We start from the raw sequence: 21,169 nt of genomic DNA on the forward strand, positions 1-21,169 counted from the left end.
AGGTTCGTTAACCATGAACATAATTTTGGAACTCCCAATAAACTTTCTTAAAAATTTGATTGCAAACATAAGCCCTTCAAACAAGTCACGTGCAAGCTTGCTTGCACAACAGCCAAATCTCACATTACATCAAATCTCCAGTGTTATTGTGGGTGTCTCCAAGTCCCATCTCTAATCGTACTATGCAATCCTTGAACTCAGTATAGCTTTGAGGTTGGTGTGGAACCAATTCCTCCATCAATTTGGATACAGTTGATGTTAAGGTGCCAAGCTCTCCTTCTTCCACACTTCATGATGTTGATTCTTAGATGGATGATGCAGATGATCATGAATGCTCACATTCTATTGTCAAACACAATTTTCATGAATTCTCACATTCTATTGTCACACACAATTTTGAAAACCATACAACTGGTATTGGATCTTGATTGCTGAGAAAAATTGGATATACCCAAGGAGAAATTGGGGAGAATGGACAGAGAATTGTTTCTCCTATTAACCCTGTAGTGGAGACATCAAGAGCAGGTCTTGGATATGATCATGTTGGTACCTCATCACCTACATCCAACTATGAGGTTCTTGAAGAAAGTGCTGCTGTTAATTGTGATAAACATATTGATGACATGGACAGTAATGTCATTCGAGATGAAAATGTTATGGCACACAACTTTGAGCTATCTACACATCCTCATCAGAAGGAACTACCTAAGTATCAACATTCTTGGTTAATTACTAGTCCTACATTTAGATCATTACATAAGAGACGTGAGAAAATGAATCATGGACCAGTGCCGACCATCAAGTTAGTTTGTGGATAGATTGATGGATGGTCATGGCATCAATTGAACCAATGCTTGCATAATTCATATCATCATGTTGCATCCATTTTTCATTGTTGATTTCTATTGTTCCTCTAGTTGTGCTTCACGGGAGGAATTTACTGACAATGGAGACTATTGATTCTCACTCTCTCCGTAGTGGTGCTTTAGTGGGGGGCGGTTAGATGGTGACAAATATTGTTGTTGTTTCTTTGTTGACAATTTTCATCTTTTGTGTTTGCTCAGTGTGATGGCGGCATTGTTCAAAACAACTTCAAGAGTGTTGTTGTATAGTGGTTGAGCTAAGTTTTCCATACTTAAAGGCCTCATTATCTGTTTGTTGGTTTATGTTGTTGCTTTTGTTTGACCGTTGTCCTCGTTATTTACCGATGACTAGTTTCTTTGAAGCATTTTTTTGGGAGAAGTTGACAGTGTATGCCACATTTTTTCTTTTGGAACAATCCTACTTCAGAGATCAACCAACCTCATTGAGGTTTCATGGCTCTCATCTTCATAATTTTGGTATTTCAGCATTTCATACATCTTGATTGGAGCATACCTATGTCGTTTCCATTTAGTGGATCGTTATGGGATCTACAATTTAAGCTCCATGATAATTTGAGCACTCGCACCTTTCTCTCTTTTTGGGTGGGGAGCTTTTTCATAGGTGTTTTTCTCTCTTTCTTCGCTTATGAGAGTTTGTACATGGGTACCTAATGAGGCCTTGTTGTCGAGACCCATTTTTTTTTTTCTTTAGTTACTCCCTATGTTTTGCTTAAGGTGGAGTGTTAGAGTTGGATTTTCCAATGCCTCATTTCCCTCGTGAGCTAAGTTTGGTGAGTTGTAAATTCATATAGGGACTTGCATTTGTCTAGTTGTCGTAGGACTCCCCCATTGCTCTATCATAGAAGCTTTCTTTCTATGTACCTTTGCATAACAATGTGAGTAATAAAATACTCTTTTACCATACACCTAAAATGAAGTCCAAAGACAAATTTTCCTCCCACCTTATAGAAAGCAAGGACAAGTAAAGTGTTAACATGATTATTCTGCTAAAACACGAAATTTCTAATGTTGTCAAATTTACTCACTGTAATGTCCTGATTGTAAGGCAAAAAGACTTACATGCTTAATAACTCAGAAGTAAAGATAAACCTACTTTGACATAAAGTCGAAAGCATCCTAACAATTAGATCTCATAGATTTTATCATTTTACTAGGTCATAACATGATTTTGGCATTTTATTTACGTTAAGAAAAGACAAACTTCTCTATCAGTGGGGAATGAAAGCATCTTAGTAACCTAAATATCATTTTTCTTGGACATACTGTATTTATGGAGTTTCCATATATTAAAAAAAAAATACAGTAATAAATTACATAACTTCTCCATAAATTTGGTAATCATTTTCCCAAACATAATTCGATTCAATCCCTTAAATTGTGAATTGAATTAGTCCTTGGCTTCGTCATAACCGTCATTTAATGATGTGCTGAATGTGGAATTGAACATATTGTTGGAACTACTACACACCTACATGTGGACTCTTAGTTAGAGCATGGGACTACATGCAAGATTCCTTCTGCATGATTTACTCCTTGATTTGCTCCTTCATTAACTCCGCAACTGGTTAGTTCTTCTGCATGATTTCCTCCCCGATTTGCTCCTTTTTTCACTCCACAACAGGCTAGTTCTCTCTGGAACTTGTTGTAGGTGTTGAGTCTTCTCATTAATCACCACTATGGTGCATTGCCTTGGGATTTTCACCCAGTAATGCTATATCATGAGCATTGTCACCTATTTTCTAATGAATCATTCTTTTGTTCTTTCGATTTTCTTTTAGTGTTTTTGCTCTGCAAAGCTGTGTGTTCAACCTTTACTAGCTAGATTCATCTGTGCAGGTTTTCTAACACATTTACATGGTATCAGAGCCCACAGGTTGCTAGATAAAAGGCGCACCAGTACTTTATTTTGCAGGTATTACAGCTTGGAGATCGAAGATCGACAGAAAAATGGAGTTTCCCAAAGCATCGATCCTAACACCGTACAACTATCACAAATGGAAGGACCAAATGGCTCGATACCTTCGTCAAAAAGGGTTGTACAGGATTACCATGGCTGCAGAAGCGGAACCCACTTCAGCCAAGGATAAATCCAGGTACCTCAACCACATGGATGAGGCCCATGGATCCATATGCATGTGCATCTCTCCAGAGTTGCAGTTTCATCTATCTACCTGCAATACTCCCAATGAGATTTGGACAAAGGTTGAAGAACTCTATGGGAAACAGGATGAGATGAAAGGACATCTACTCAAAGTGGAGCTGCTGTCATTAGATCCATGGAACTATGACAGAATCCAATACCTCTTCACCAAATATAATGATCTATTGCTGCAACTCAAGGGTTGTGGAATTGACAAATCCAAGGAGGAGAGTCGCCAAGTTCTCTCTATTATATCAAAGCTCGGACCGAAATACTTTGTATTTGTGTCTACATTTCATTCAGTGAGGCTTGCGACAGGTAAATCCTACACTATGCCTTCTCTCAAAGAATTCATGGAGTCCCTTACTTTTGAGCAAGATAAACTCATTGGCATGGGGAAAATCAAACCTCCAAAAGTGCATGCACTTGCTGTGCATGATGGCAGCCACAATAAAAATCACAGATCTGATTCAAATCAAGAAAATCAGTAGCAAAAAGACAAGGGAAAAGCACATTCCCATCTAAAGAAGGAAGGGTACACCAAGCCCTTCAATGACTCCTCCGCTTGAGAAATGAGAAAGGGAAGAAAGGAAACAGATGCACCTACTATCAAAGAGGATTCCATCTAGAATCCTCTTGCATGAAGAAACAAATTGACCAAATGTTAGAAATCCTTCAGAAGCACAACCTTGGGGACCACATCCCTCAGGGCGCCAAGAAGAAAACTGAGGATCTACCACACGGGAAAGGTAACAATTTTCATGCTTTAGTTGCAATTAATTCTTCTCCTGATGCATGGATTATAGATTCTGGTGCGTCACATCATATGGCTACTGAAAAGGAAGTCTATTCCTCTTTGGATGCATGCAAAGGACCTCCCATCCTCATGGGAGATGACTCACCTATTGAGGTCACCGGAAAGGGTAGAGTGGAACTTTTACACGGAAGCTTTGAAGATGTGCTTCATGTTCCAAAACTTTCAGTAAACCTGCTTTTAGTTTACCAGATCACTCATTCTGGCACTGGAAAGAGAGTGGAATTCACTCCAGATGTAGTGAACATATATGACCTACATACCAGCTCCAAAATTGCAACCGGTGAGGTAAACAATGGAGCCAAACTGTATACATTTTCTGAATTTATTGAATCTGAATCCTCCTTATTGCTTACACATGCTGATGATAGTAGTAGGCTTTGGCACGAGAGGTTTGGTCACTCAAATTACAGGTATATGCAGTAGTTAAGCAAGAATGAGATGGTGGAAGGCTTTCCAAATATCAGTTTCTCCAAAGGAGTTTGTGAAGGGTGTGTCCTTGGCAAACATCCTAGAGAAAAGTTTGACACCGAAAAGACGTACAGAGCATCCTCTCCTCTAGATTTGATCCATAGTGATCTCATGGGGCCTTTTCGTCATCCTGCCATCAATAAAAAAAGGTATGTGCTTACATTTATTGATGATTTCTCACGGTATACTTGGGTGTATCTTCTCAGGGCCAAATCTGAAGTTTTTGCGCACTTTGAAGATTTCAAAGCACTTGTTGAGACACATTCATAGAGAAAGATCAAAGCCCTCTGTACAAACAATAGGGGTGAATATGTTAACACAACACTTTGGAACCTTTGCCTTCAGTCCGACATACAGTTGTAGTACACAGTTCCATACACTCCGCAGCAGAATGAAGTTGCTTAGAGAAACAACCGATCTCTCAAAGAGATGGCTTCCTGCATGTTGCATGCTAAGTCACTGCCTCATAAGCTATGGGCTGAAGCATTTAGTTGTGTTAACTACATCCAAAATAGGTCTCATCATAGGTCTGTCAAGGATCAGACCCCCTTTGAAGCTTGGAGTGGCACTAAACTAGAGGTCGCCCTCTTCCGTGTTTTCGGCTCTCGAGCATGGGCCAGGATCCCCTCTAAAAAGAGGAAAGCTCTTGATCCACAGAGCATTGAGTGCATCTTTGTTGGATACCCTGATGGTGTGAAGGGATACCGACTCCTGATTCCCTCTACGGACAAGCTCATCATTGAGCGAAGTGTCAAATTTGAGGAAAGTCTCTCACATGCACCTCAATCGTCGCATGCAGGCACCTTTTATCTACCTCATGTCCGAGATGATGACTCAGTACACTCAGATGAAGATATAGAGCATGCAGATGCTGAGGTAGAGCATTTAGATGCAGAGACAGAGTCTTCAGATACAAATCTAGTGCATGCAAATGATGATCCACATCCAAGCCCAGATCGGGCTTCCAGCAGTGAATCATATTCCCTTGTCATAAATCAAAGAACAAGGAGCTTACGTGAGATATATGCACAAGACCACCCAGCTGCTAGAAATGGTCTTGTGGGGGATAATTTTGATCCACATAGGACTAGCTCAGAGTTTATTGAGCCTCCTCTTGTCCTCACTGCCACTGAACCATTGCCATCCTGGCATTGTCATTTGGTTCAATCTTCTAATACACAATCTTATGCTGAGGTTGCTGGGCATCCATCTTGGGAGTCCACCATGGAGGAGGAGTATAACTCCCTCCTCGAGAACCAGACCTGGGATCTGGTCCCCCTTCCTTCAGGAAGGAAACTTGTCCGATGCAAATGGGTCTACAGGACCAAGAGTGTTGCAGATGGGCAAATCACCAGACAGAAAGCAAGGCTAGTAGCTAAAGGCTTCCAACAAGTGCATGGCATTGATTATGACAAGACCTTTGCTCCAGTAGCAAAGATGGATTCCATACGCCTTACACTTGCCATTGCAGCTGCCCAAAGGTGGGAAGTACATTAGATGGATGTGAAGAATGCCTTTCTTCACGGAGACCTATCTGAGGAGATCTACATGGAGTAGCCACATGGTTTCATTCAGGATTCATCTTTGGTCTGCAAACTGAAGAAATCTCTCTACGGCCTTAAGCAGGCCCCGAGAGCTTGGTATGCGAAGATGGATTCTTTTCTCTTGTCACAAAACTTTGAAAGATGTAAGTTTGATACAAATGTTTACATGCTCAGAACACATGATTCTCTTCTTATCCTAGTTTTGTATGTGGATGATCTCCTTTCTTCACGGAGACCTATCTGAGGAGATCTACATGGAGCAGCCACATGGTTTCATTCAGGATTCATCTTTGGTCTACAGACTGAAGAAATCTCTCTACGGCCTTAAGCAGGCCCCGAGAGCTTGGTTTGAGAAGATGGATTCTTTTCTCTTATCACAAAAATTTGAAAGATGTAAGTCTAATCCGAATGTTTACATGCTCAGGACACATGATTCTCTTCTTATCTTAGTTTTGTATGTGGATGATCTCTTAATCACCGGCAGCTCAACTTCAGCCATTGCTACAGTCAAGAGGGCCTTGCATGATAGGTTCTTGATGACGGACATGGGTCCATTACACTTCTTTCTTGGTCTTGAGATCAGCTAGGATGCCATAGGCATCAAAATATCTCAGGCTAAGTATGCACGAGATCTCCTCGAGAGATTTTGCATGACTGACTGCAAGCCAGCACCGACTCCTTTTCTGTCTGGGGTCCACCTTGAGGATGGAGGTGACACTCCATTAGTTGACAGCACTCTCTACCAACAGCTAGTGGGGAGCTTATTGTACCTCACCCACTCTAGACTAGATCTCTCATATGCAGTAGGGGCAATTTCCAGATACATGCAGGAGCCACATGAGCTACATTGGAATGCTGCCAAGCGCATCCTCCGATATGTGTAGGGCACCATCACCTTCGGGATTCACTATGCAGCAAGCATTGCATTGAATCTCCTTGGCTTCACAAATTTTGATTGTGCTGGAGACATCATTGATCACAAGTCCACCTCCGGATATTCACTCAGACTAGGATCTGGCCCTATCTGTTGGTCAAGTAAGAAGCAGGCTGCTATTTCTCTCTCTTCAGCTGAGGCCGAGTACTGAGGAGTAGTCAAAATCACCATTCAGGCTCTATGGCTACAGCACTTTCTCACTGAGTTGGGCATCCAATTCCACTAGCCCATTGTCATCTGGTGTGACAACCAGAGCACTCTCAAATTTTGCAGGGATCCAGTACAGCGGCAGCGGACAAAGAACATAGAGATCCATATGCACTACATTAGAGACTTAGTACATGATCAGGTCATTGATTTGTAGTTCAGTCCTTCAGCAGAACAGACTACAGACATCTTCACCAAGACATTCACTGAGCAGAAGTTTCGCTCTCTGCGCGATCGTCTTGGAGTGAAGGACACAGTTGCTTAGAAATTGTCTTTTCTTCCTCTTTTCTTTTGATTACATTGTATTTTGAGGGGGGGTTTTTCCCACGAGGTTTTCCCTCTTTCCTCAATTTTAGTACAAGTTGCACTGTATTTTGGGTGACCTTTGGCCTTAGTTGCCAGGGCCCATTTTCTATTTTTTCCCATAGTGGTGTTGAGGGGGGGTGTTTGAACTACTACACATGTACATGCGGACTCTTAGTTAGAGCATGGGGCTACATGCAAGATTCCTTCTGCATGATTTACTCCTTGATTTTCTCCTTCATTAACTCCACAACTGGTTAGTTCTTCTGCATGATTTACTCCCTGATTTGCTCCTTCTTTCACTCCGCAACTGGCTAGTTCTCTCCGGAACTTGTTGTAGGTGTTGAGTCTTCTCATTGATCACCACTATGGTGCATTATCTTGGGATCTTCACCCAGTAATGCTATATCATGAGCATTGTAACCTGTTTTCTAATGAATCATTCTTTTGTTCTTTCGATTTTATTTTAGTGTTTTTGCTCTGCAAAGCTGTGTGTTCAACCTTTACTAGCTAGATTCATCTGTGCAGGTTTTCTAACACATTTACACATATTGTTCAATCCGCAGTTATAGGCCAGAAGTTGCTCCTGCTGGAAACATAATTTTTGGATTTCTGCTTCTGTTGTAGTTACCTGCGAATCCAGCTCTGGTATTTAGAGTTGAAGCCGCTTTATTATGTCTACACAGCGGAACACAAGATCTTGTATTCTTGCAATTGCTTTGTAGACCATACTATTTATTGCAACAGCTCCCTCATCTGAGGGAAGATCCTGCCACAGTGCAACGGATTATAAAATGGATTTGGAAGTAGAGAAGATCCCCGTTAAAATAGCCGGATCGAAATGCCTTTGTAGCACTCAGGGCAAGAGGTAAAAACGGTCGTAGATAAAAAAAAATTAGATAAAAAGGTTCACGGTTTGATTATATATCACAGTAGTGTGTGACTTTACCTTCGATTTGATTCTAGAAGTTAAACTTTAGTAAAAGTTAATTTTTATGATTCCATATAAAAGCATGTGGAGGATAAGTTTGGCACTGCGACTGCGAAATACGGAGATTTGCACCGACTGCTGCCAACCATTATCATACGATTAAATTGTTGTCAAGTAATTTGATTAAAGTTCAAGACTAGTTAAAATAAAATAATAGAGGTAAGGTAGAAACATTTTATTTTAATCAATTGTTTTTTTTTTCCCGTCAAAAAAAGTCGTAATTTTATTCATATTGATAAAATTACATTTTGTAGATACATAAGGCATATTCAGATGGCTGTTCCTGTGATGACTGGCAGCAAACAGAGAAAAACAACACAAAATAGCAGATGACTATTCCTGTAATGACAGGAAGCTACAGAAATAGAGAAAAAGAAAAAAATGTTCCAGCAAGACTAAACTTTTCTACCCTTCTTCTTCTCCACCCGTCGCCAACCGCCAGTGTCGGGAGTGGGTGTAATAATAGCTAGCTGATTTTCCATTGGGATCGGTTGAAGTTCTTTGCCAGATTCCAAGCCCTCTAATCCATGGGTTCGTTTGATGTCGCTTATTTCCATTTGTGGCTCTTGTTGCAGATCTAAAATGTGTGGCCCCAAATGAGTAGTTGGGGCATTCTCTTCCTGAGTATATGTCTGTCTCATTTGAGTATCAGGTTCTGTCTGGTTCTCTGTAGGCTCCACGTTTATGTCTTCTTCTTCCAATGGGTCGGTGTGCTGCCAGCCTTTGGGCTTTTTCTGTTGTTTCTTGGTTCTCCTGGGGTCCTTTCGAGCAAATGGGCAGTCATATTGAAGGTGCCCTGTTTGCATGCATCCCCTGCACCGGAACGCTGTGTTCTCATAGTCGAGCTGTTGTATCCATTGAGAATTATTGAAGTTCAGCGTGATGTGGTCAGGTAGCCCCTGACTCAGATCCACTTCTACACATATTCTGGCAAATGTAAATATTCCCCTGATAGCTCTGTCTTCATCCATTTTTAGGAATTTCCCCAGGGAATTCCCAATGGCAGCTAATACTTTATGATGCCAAAAGTGTAGAGGGAGACCATGTAGCCTTACCCATACAGGCATCGTTGAGACTTTCATTGTATTGGCGTCGAAATCAGAAAACCAGGGGGTGAGGAAGAGGCCAGCACTGCCCCAGAACCAAGGCCCCTGATTGATAATGTTGTCTCGTTCTTGTTCTGTGTTAAATCTAACTATGAAGTACCCTTTGGGGCATAGGTAAATTTCACAGTTTGATGTCCATGTTGTAAAGATCCATTGGTGCAGGGCATCTGATTTTGGCCAGAACCCATTAAATCTACAAATAACTGCATTTTTAGATAAATCAGTGTGTAGACTAGTTACCTCTGGCATAGATACTAGTAGCGTTGGTGATTCTGGCTTTTGTTCAACAATGTAGGGTCCTGGTAACTCTGATGGTGGTGCTGCTTTATTTTTCATTTTTTCCTTCCCTTTCACTGCATCCCGAAAGGAACCTGTATTTTTAGAGCTGGTTCCAGTGCTTCCGCCACGCAGTCGGAGATTTAAAATAATGGTTGAATCTTTGGTGATGCCGTAGTGCTGGAGAGTTTGGTTGTCCTGCATACTGTATCCTGAATATATAAGGTTTTGATATTGTGCTGGGGTTCCAAGGTGTCCCTGGATTTCCTTTTTTAACGCATGGATGCTCATTCCCTTACTGAGCCGCATGCAAAAATGTTTGCCCTCAATTGATTTGATGAAAATCTGGATCAGATCTGCGTCCATACGGAGTAAATCGGTCTTGTGGAGACCTCGCTTTGTTGGATCTGGCCGACTGGGAAGTAGTGGCGAAATATTTTGTTCAGCCCTCATCCGCACAGCCGTTCCCGGCCAGTTCATTTCTCCCTTGTCTTTATGCACGATTATAAGATCTGAATCAGGGTGGGTTTGCAGATCTGGGCGGTGACGGGCTGCATCGTCCACTCCATGTCCAGTTATATTGGGTTCAGACGACACATGGTAGGATAAACCCTGAGACAGATAAGGTGAGCACACCCGTGGCCTGTGTGAAGATCGATCTGCCGCAGGGGACCGATCAACCACAGGGGTTTTGCTGTCCGGCTCGCTGCGGAGCCAATTCCTTGTCAGTGTGCTCGATTCCGGTAGTCCTGCACCCGATTTCCTGGGGGGCGACCTGTAAACACACCCCCATCGCTGATCTGCAGCGTGACGGCGGTGTTGAGGAGTCCAGAAACCCTAGCCATCTTCTCTTTCCATTTTAATCGATTGTTACTGTGATATAAAATAATAATATTGATTAAGTCAAATGTTAAATTATTGTTAAACTATTCAAAAGTGTAAATACTCAAGCTTTTTTTATTGGTCTTATAATTTTTTAAGAAACACAGATACTTTTTACTTTTAAATTACATAACCTTCATAAATTAAATAATTCTAGAACTTTATTTCAGAATCATATACGTTTAGAGTGTCTTTAAGCTTTCTAATAAAAAAAAATATGATTTTTTTATTAAATTAAAGGAAAAATATATATATTATTAATTAAAATAAATAAATAAATATTTTTATAATTTTATTAAATTATAATATTTATTAATATTTCTAATAGATCAAATTATATATATATATATATATATATATATATATATATATATATATATATATAATATAATGATTTAATTTTTTTATAATTTCTCTAAAATTATAATATGGGGTGAATCTTTCTATAGTCATAATTTAGGGTCATGTATTTACCATCTCTCTGCCCTAATAATTTAGGGTGATGTATTTACGATCTCTGGTAATAATTTAGGGTGATGTATTTACCATCTCTCTGCAGTAATAATTTAGGGTGATGTATTTATGATCTCTCTATGGTAATAATTTAGGGTGATGTATTTATGATCTCTGCAGTAATAATTTACGATCTCTCTGTGGTAATAATTTACGATATCTGCGGTCATAATTTACAATCTCTCTGCGGTAATAGAAAAACAATCTGGGGCACGTGCATCTGTGATCTCGATTGCTGATATCAGGTGCACACATTCCTTATATTTTTCTAATACATATCTGCTCATATATTTTCAAATATGAATAATTCACCACAATTACCAAAGATTACCAAAGGTAGACCTAGCACAGTTACTCTATGGAGCCTCTATGAGTATATAGAGTCTTTAGATAAATGTAGAGAAAAAAGACGAATCAAGCTACAAACAAAGTTAGCAGCCATGCTAGAAAATAAATTCACATCTCTTGAAGACAAGATCCAAAAAAAAATAGAAAATAAAATAGAACTATTGGAGAATAAAATGGAGGTAATGGAGGCTAGGTTACGGGTTATAGAAAAACAAAACCAAGATATGAACCAAATATCCCAGCAAGTAGATGTTGATACTTTAGAGAGTCTTAAAATGAAGGGCATGATTAAAGAGCTAGAAGAAAAAGTTAATAACCGCCTCACCCTAAATAGTGTGGTAGGTAAATTAGATATCAAATCAATTAAAGATGAAATTAAAAAATTGATAGAATTAGACCATAAGCGTAACAAAAGGGCCTTGAACCTTATAATCTCTAGTTTGAAAGAGGAGGTAGATGAAGATACTTTAGCCATAGTCTAGACAGAATTACATAACATATTACAAATTCAAACAACGTGTCTCACAGAAGCAACAAGGTTGGGAAAACTAACTAAGAATAAAGGAAGGCTGATCCGAATAAAGGTGAGCTCTACTGACCATAAGTATGACAGACTTAGTAAAACCTCAAGTCTAAAAGGAGCGAGAATATTTATAAATGAAGATCTCATTGCAGAAGATCAAGCAGAATTGAGAAAGGAGGTTCAAAAGGTAAAGGAAGCTAGGAAGGAAGGAAAATGGACAATAATAAGAAATAGAAAAGCCGTTATTCGAGATAGAAACCAAAAAGATAATAATAAATTGCAATTCAACATGCTCGAGATTCTTTCTTAGAACTATCGGGGCTTTCCATGGAACAAAGGCCCCAAGCTAAGATGGATCTTGAATGTTGTTGATATTATTTTGCTTGTTGAAACTTGGAAGCATGAAGAATCTAAGGTCCCTAACATAGATGGCTTTACATTATGGTCTACCAGGAATAAGCGATCCTCCCATAGAGGCATTGGGGGTATAGCTTGTTACATTAAGAAGAACATCTCTCCGCATGCTAGGATTTATAAAAACGACCCTTACAACCAATATAGTTGGATAGAAATTACTAACATTTATGATAAAAAGACCTACATAGCAATCTGTTATTCCCCCCCCATCAATTCTAACTTCTATATGAAAAAGAATCTAGATAAAAATAGTCTTTACAATGGTTTAGAGAATGACATTTCTAGCCTAAGGAATGAAGGCAATATCCTTTTAATGGGTGACTTTAATGCTCAAACTTCAAGCAACCAAGCTATTCTTCTAAGCAATCATTCCAACCCTAATCCTCTTTGGTTAGACGAAGACCTTCCTCTGGCTAGCCGGTACAAAAGGAGCTCTAAAGGCCTCGGGGATAATTTGTTTGGGTCGGAGCTAGTCAATATCTGTAGTGCTCAGGATCTCATAATTTGCAACGGTCTAAAGAAGTGGCCCAATTCTAGCTAGATGACCTGCATCCATGGGCTTGGTAACAGTGTGGTAGACTATGGTATCTCTGATCTCCCTCTATACAACAAAATAACAAATTTTGACATCTTAAACGACCACGAGCCTGATTCTGATCATAGGCCTTTACTTATAACTCTCAATTTTGTCATGCATAGAGATCCCATAGGAGATAATCCTTATAGTCAAAAGAATTTAATCTTTGATAGAAATAAAAAATATCTCTTTCTAAATGAATTAAAAACTAATTTGCTTCCTTTATCTAGTATATACAGCATAGAAGATCTCTATCATAATTTTACTACAACCCTCTCATATTCTATTAACAAGTTCTCAATTGAAGTTTCAAATAATAAAAGAAATAGAAAAACCAACCCATGGTATGACAAAGATTGTAAAAGTGCGAGGAGAGAAATTAAGGAAGTTGTTGATGAATCTCTTAAAATTGGCAAGATAAAAATAGAAAAAGCCCTAACTAAAAGGAAAAAAAGGCAGTATATTCATAAAAGACAAGAGAATCTCTTACACACCTCTCTAAGGTAGCTCCTAAGAAATTCTTGGGGCAGATTCTAACTAGGAAAACTAAAGATAATAATAAAATTGCTTTACACGACTGGAATTCTTATCTTAAAAAGCTTTATGAATCTCCAAATGTCATGGATAACTTTGAAAACCTGCTCACAAAGAAAGAATTTTTCTCAATAGAAGACATTGATTTTGGGGTTAATCGCTTGGCTAATGGGAAAGCTAAGGACATTGAATGTTACCAGGCGGAAATCTTAAAAATTGGAGGTCTTGTCCTCATCTCCCACATTCACAAGCTTTTCAATCAAGCGGTCAAGCAAGGGTTCCATAAACCATGGACCCAAAGCCTCATTATCCTTATTTTTAAAAGTGGGGATACAAATAACCCCTCTAATTATCAGAAAATTATGATCAACCCTCTCCTAGCCAAGTTATATGGTATTATTTTGGAAAGGAGTTTGAGCATATGGCTTGAAAGTTAAGGTAAGCGGGCTAAAGGCCAAGCGGGTTTTAGAAAGTAGAATTCAACAACATACCACCTCATTACACTTACGATAATTGTGGAGGAATGTGGCAATGCTAAATCCAATCTCTTTTTTTTCTTTGTGGACTTTAAAAAGGATTTCGATACGGTTCCTAGAAACAACCTTTGGAATAGATTAGAAGAGCTAAAGGTTCCTTTTGAGTTGAGAGCTGCCGCTATAAGGTTATACGAGAATGCAATTGCCAAGTTAAAGAGAAATGAGGGGTGGTTGAAACATATTAAGTGTAATACCAGAGTTAAACAAGGTTGCCCCCTCTCCCGTACCTTATTTGGCATTTACATCGAAAATCTAGAAGGTTGTTTAGAGGAAGCAAGATGTGCTGGCATGATCTTAGCTGGGATAGTCATCATCCTTTTTCTCTACGCTGACGATACTCTTCTTCTAGCAAGGCACCCATCTAATCTTGATAAGCAACTTATACTTCTTATGGATTTCTACTCTACAATGGGTATGATTGTTAACACCGACAAAACAAAAGTTATGATTATCAAACCCAAGAAGGACGCTTACGCTAATTTTATTTATGACAATAGTAACTTGGAGGAAGTGTCTTCCTACAAGTACCTAGGAATTGATATTCATCACAAGCTCAACTGGAAATATAGCATTGAGAAAATAATTAATGGGGGATGGAAAGCTTATTTTGGTCTTGAAAATAATTGTAAAACGGAAAACCTCGTAATGTGGGATAGAAAGGAGTTCCCCTTTGGAACTTTAGTCACTCTGGTTATCTTATGTGGATGTGAGGTTTGGGTTTGTATCATCTCTAGATAATCCTGGAGAAATATTGAGCAAATCCAGAAGCGTTTTATAACATATAACCTTAAAATTAAAAGCAACACACCCTATCCTATTCTCCTTATAGAAGTGGGTCTTTCCCCTATCGAGAGCCTAGCTATGATTAGGCTTCTGTTGTACAAGCACAAACTCAATAACATAGGAGAGCATAGACTTCCTAAGCTAGCTTTAAATTCCAGCACCTAAGGCTCAAAGGAGGTTGGTATAAAGACACCAGGGCGTGGTTAAACCATTGGGAGATCGACGAGAATGTTGCATTGCAAAACATTAATAACATTAAAAATATTGTTACTTCTAAGTTCAAAGAAAAAATGTGATGCGATAAAGATTTAGCAACTAAAAGAAAATTAAGATATTATAAGGAGGTCATCAACCCCACCCTAGAAGATAAAAAGTATCTGTTTGTTTTAACTAGCTCAAAGAAGAAAATTAATATAGCCAAGATTTGAACGAACTCTCATGAGCTCCATAGTGAAACGAGTCATTGGGTAGTTCCTAAAACACCATGGATGGAAAGTTTCTGCCATCTTTGTGAGAATACGAACATCGAGGATGAAAATCACTTCCTCTTAGAGTGCCCCGCGTACAACCACATTAGATCTCAGTTTCAAAATATTTGTTGCAATACTGACCTTCCTAGCCTTTTGAGCATAGGAATAAAATCTTAAATCAAACTAAATAATTCGTTTCTTTAGATTCGATAGACCAAAGTTTGGTCTCAATGGACATTAACCACCACCACCACCACCATCATCATCATATATATATATATATATAATTTTAATAAAAATTAAATTTAATATACAACTGAAATGAATTTAAATATATAATAATATAAATATTTCTCTATAATTTCATTAAATTATAATTTTAGAATTAATTTTAGCTTAACTCATCACTAATAATATTAATTTATTTCTTTAAATAGTTAAATAAACTAACAAATTGAAATAATGTTTATATCTACCTTGTGGAGTGTTTGATCATTTTAAAACTTCAAATATCTCACATTTTTAACAAAATAATATTGAAACCATTGAAATTATTTAAATGGAGGTATCAAATATTTATAAAATATTAAGAAAGGTATTAGCTAATTTTCAATTTTTTTCCAAAAATAATGAACCGACATTTTATCGAATGAAATTATTATACCTTAAGAGTGGCTAACATTAAAAGTTTCTAATATTTTATACATATTAGATAAACATTTTACTATTTGTTTTTAAGGAATTAGTAAGATTCACAAAAGTCCCTGAACTAAGAATTTTGTCGTTGAAATTGTTCCTTTTATATTAAATGAAGAGCAAAAGCTTTTAACAACAAAAGTTGAAAAATATTATATTATTTTTCATTTTATATTAAATGAAATTTAAATTATAATAATATAATTTAAATTTTTAATTTTTGTTGGGTTGAGTCATAGGATTTGCATCTTGAAATTCATTAATTCAGTTGATCCCGTGACCCTTTTGATTTGATTTATTTATTTATTTAAGTGATGAATTGTTATTTTTTAATAGATAATTTTTTTATTATAAATTTCAATATATAAATGAAATTAATAATTTTTTTAACATTTTAATAAACAAATTAAATAAATAAAACCACTGATCTCCACAAATTTCAATAATTTAATTAGAAAATATACATGGAAGTAGAGCAAATACTATAATACTATAACTTAAAATAGCATGCAATATCTCAGTAACTAGTATTTGCATCACATGTTGCAAAGGAAATGCCATAAGGCAATGGCATTAGCAATAATAGCATAGAAGAAAGAAGTCAAAATTTTATGCAATTTTGTTTCTTTAGCGGTGTTTCTTTTTTTATCATAGATCCATCCTCAAAACAACTAGGTATTTACCTTGAGGATGTTTTAAAACTTCAAAACATGAGCATCAACAATGTAGAGATAGCATTGAGGTAAACAACTTACTCTGTGACATGATCCTACATCCTAGAGCTTACTCTGTGCCATGATCCTACATCCTATTGGATCTAAGTCCTAAGTAAACACAAATATTCTATTCTATGTACATTTTTGGAGCTAGAAGGGAGGAGATTTAGCCTTCCCTTAGACTAACAAATCCATGTTAACAGTTGGTAATCTGAGATCCAAGAAGAATCAAGATTGGCTTGATTTCTAAGATGGGAAAAACACAGGTGAATAATCTTTGTGCAGCTTGCCCTTGGATACAACCAGTTTATTGAGTTTTTCTTCACACCAACGTAAATGGTCTTTACTGATCCTGTACATCTTCAACACTCGGGATATTATCTTGATATCAATAAAACCAAGCAAGATTTCAGTTGCTTCCTCCTTGCTCAGGCTGATGTCTGATCTCATCTTCTATCTCACACATTTGTGTCTTCTTTTGAGTTCTTGTAGTCTAGCCTCTTTCTGCAAAGCCAATTTTGGTAATATTATTAAGAGACCAACATCCCGAAACACAAAATCAATAAGAGAAACTAACAAAAATCTCAATATATAATATTAACAGTAGTGTAAGTGTAAGCACTCTTACTGTATGTTTTGATTAATTTGAAGGAAGCCTGAATTTCATTTTAAAATAATCAAAATGTAACACAAACTCATATAAACACAACTTTGATATATTGAAGCTCCATGGATATCTCGAGTTAGACTAGATGACTGGTGTATCAAACTTGGTTTATTTAATTTAGAGCTACATGAAAACTAAGATTCAATATTTTATACACGATTGATTTGTTTGAATCAGTGATATTCTTCCCAACATTGAGGTATACGTATTAGATCTGAATGCTCCTGAGTGTATGTGTAAGGGAAGGTGTTTGATTTCCTAAGTTGATTTCTTTCCATTATCAAAGGAGCTTAATACATGTTTCCTTTGTGTGTGAGAGAAGTTTTGTGATCTCAAAGTGGGTTTCTCTCCATCATAAAAAGAACTAAACACATGTAAGACTACCCTAGTGGACCTTAATTGGATATTTTATCCTATTTTATCATTTTATTCAATACAATCATATCACCAGCTTGGTACACACAAGAAGAGTTAATAGATGGTCCTACCTAGCTCTCTTCTTGCAATCAAACTCACCTTATTCAAGCAAATTTTAATGACCTTCAAGAGAGCCAAATCCATGGAATCCATTTGCTTTGGCTGTCTCCGTAACATGTCCAGTTTTTTGGAAATTTTTTCGTTGTCTACCTAAAGGAAATCCCAGAAAGTCATGATAGTGCCCTCCATGATTCCAACCAACTCAGAGGTAGTTACTAAATATGCTTATTCTATTGGGATCTTGTCTTCTACTTCTCCTACTGAAGTTTCTTCTACATATACATATATTAGACATTAGAATTTGATCTGATATAGCAAGAAAGAATATGGGCACAAGCCCAAAGTATTGAGAATATAATAGGATAATATATTTGATTGATGTTAATTACCCTTGACGGCAAGAACATGAAGCAGCTTAGGCAATTGGTACCGGCGTCTGGCATGGACTTGGCTTCTGAGTCCCTGATTGTAGGTCTCATTCTCCATAAATATTTGCAACAGAACTTGAAAGTACTGAAATTTCTCTGTTAATATATCATAGCATGGAGAAGATTATAAATTGGAGGCCACCAATTATTAAATTTTCTTGTATTGCCAATGCAGTGCCTTCCCTGTCAAGCATGTCTGAGACACATAAATGGTCTCTAACTCAACCTTATGATGCTATAGTTCAATTTCATCATCTCCCAATTCCCTTCTTCTTGGTGACAATTGATGCAGAGATGATACCATTCTCTAAGATCTAGACTTCATGAGCTCTTGTGGCAGAGGAAAACCTTGAGAAACAACAATATGGATTTAGCAATTTCCTTTGCCATGGTGAAGCAATGTAATTTGCTAGATTTGGAAATGTTGAGAACTCATCTCTTGCAACCAAACAATTAAATAGTTTAAAAACTTTTTCAAACTCAACAAAGATTTTAAAAGAGTAACAAATACTGCAAAATATTTGAAAAAACAAAGAAAGACCAGGCATGTATGATGATGGTCTGCTTTTATAAGCATAACTGAACTAATGGGCTTTAAAATTTTTCCATTTCAAAAATTTGAAAAGACAACCAAAGAGCAGGAAGCTATGTGTTGATAGTCGGCTTTTATAAGCAACATTGAATAGATAGGGTAGAAAAATTGAACCCCTACTATCATATACATGATTGATATCTTGCACCGCTGCCACATGGATTTAGTAGTTTCCTTTACCATGGTTAAGAAATGTAATTTGCAGGATTTGGAAATGTTAAGAACTCATCTCCTGTAACAAAACAATTAAACAATTTAAATTTTTTTTCAAAGTCAACAAAGATTTTAAAAGACTAACAAAGACTGCAAAAGATTTGAAAAAAAAAAAGAAATGTACCAGGCATGCATTATGACAGTTTGCTTTTATAAGCATAGCTAACACCACAAAACACAAAATATGTGAAGAGATTAAAAAAGAAACATTAAAGTTCTTGAAACTCTTTCAAGATCACAATACAGTATTTCAGAATGATTATTAATTTGTTTATTATTTACTTTCTGTTCTGTAAAGAAGGATGATAGGAATATATACATATTTATGTTATAGTTATACAATAATTAATTAACCATTGTGTTAATGGTTACCATGAAGTTAAAATATATATTTATCCAGTAATCAAGCAACCATTATATTACTTTCCATTATGTTAATATTACAAATTCGACCCGGGTCAGCATATTGAAAGTAGACGAGGAAGGCCATGCTAAAGGGAATGCCATCATCCAAATACCACCCATCCTACCTCTATGCGCTCTGTTGGCTTGCATCCTTGTACAAACAAGAAAACCAACCACAAAAAAGAATAACCCTAAAAACAAAACAAAAGCAAGAAACCCTGTCAACAAAGGGAAACAAAGTCTCAGGTTCAACAAATAACCTTGCGGTAAGTGGTTCCGTCTTCCACGACTGTCCAAATGGAGACCTAAAATAGAAATCCCTCTGAGCCTATGGCATTGATTCTCCATAAATTTATTTACTTGGTCACCAATCCTACATGTGAGCAAAGTTAAAGCAGCATTGTTCTTAATAGACGACAATCAATGCTTGATGCAGAGGTCCTGCACTTAGACTCTATGTTGGTAGACAAAGTGCATGCCACCCTTGCATTGGCTTCCACATTACCTCGTTTGCATGCTTTAAATGAATTCGTGGTGACACAATAGCAGTCTCGCCGCATCAGAATTTTCCTTATGATTCCTTAATGTAATAATAATCCTTCGGTAACGAATTTTATTTTGGAGATCAAACATGGATCCCATAATCATGTTGAGGTCATTGGGGTTTAAGGTAGAGGCCACCACACCATTGATTTCTAATTTCTAATTTCTCTGGCTGGAGTTGGCACACTTGATTAGCACTTTGATCAACTTCTAAGTTTTGACTTCTCACGATATGGAAGAACTTTTTCTGTGGAATTTTGTTCTTTTTATTCCCTTCAAAAGTCTATTCAAATAGCTGTCTCTCCGATAATGATGAGAGAATCCACAAATATTAATATTTGTTACCTGTATTGTTTTGGATAGAATCAATCAATCCTTGCAGCAGACCATGCATTTCTACCTAGTTGTTGGTTGGCCATGTGTCCTAGATCCATTGCATAGCAAACGTCATGAGAATTTTAAGAGTGATTATATGTCACATAGCTACCAAAACGGAATTAATCTCATTGAACTGGTCAATTGCAGGACCAAAGTCAGGAAGAAGAAAAAAATAATAATTATGTAATAAAAGTCCAAACCATTATCCATAGAAATGTAAAAGTTTCTCATATGTAAGAGAAGATGCATATAACTAAAATATCGAAAATGAAATCCATTTATGAACCAAAAATTACATCATCAAAGAGCCTTTAAATGGTCATTAGAGTTGTTTGAAATACTGAGTGGGGGCGGGGTGAATCAATATTTCTTCACCATTGTTATATTATACCAGTTAAGATCATTAATTAAATCAGAATATGAGATGTACAAGAAGAAAATAATTTTATTACTAAGAAGGACAAGGCCTCCAATCCTCTTATCAACAACCAAAATCCAATTTGTACAATAAAAATTTCAACTTCTCTCAGTCTTCAAGTTTGGGTGAAGACTCCAATCCTCAAAACTCAATCTAGGCTCCAACCCGGTTTTTCAGAAGACTCCAACCCTCTGTGAAGACTCTAATCCTTTAGGGCTCCAACTCTCTCAATTCACTTCAAGGTGAATTCAATTCTTCTTCAAGACTTGTAGAGGTTACTTCAACAAATCTTGAAGGGATATGTTTTCAACAAGGTTCCAATAATACTTCAAGGATGTCCCCAAAGAAACCTCAAGACAGACTTGAACCACACAATTTTGACC

Source organism: Pinus tabuliformis, chromosome 9 (assembly GCF_031772625.1).
Source record: "Pinus tabuliformis cultivar Carrire ecotype Pingquan chromosome 9, CPIR1, whole genome shotgun sequence".
Taxonomy (NCBI): Eukaryota; Viridiplantae; Streptophyta; class Pinopsida; order Pinales; family Pinaceae; genus Pinus; species Pinus tabuliformis.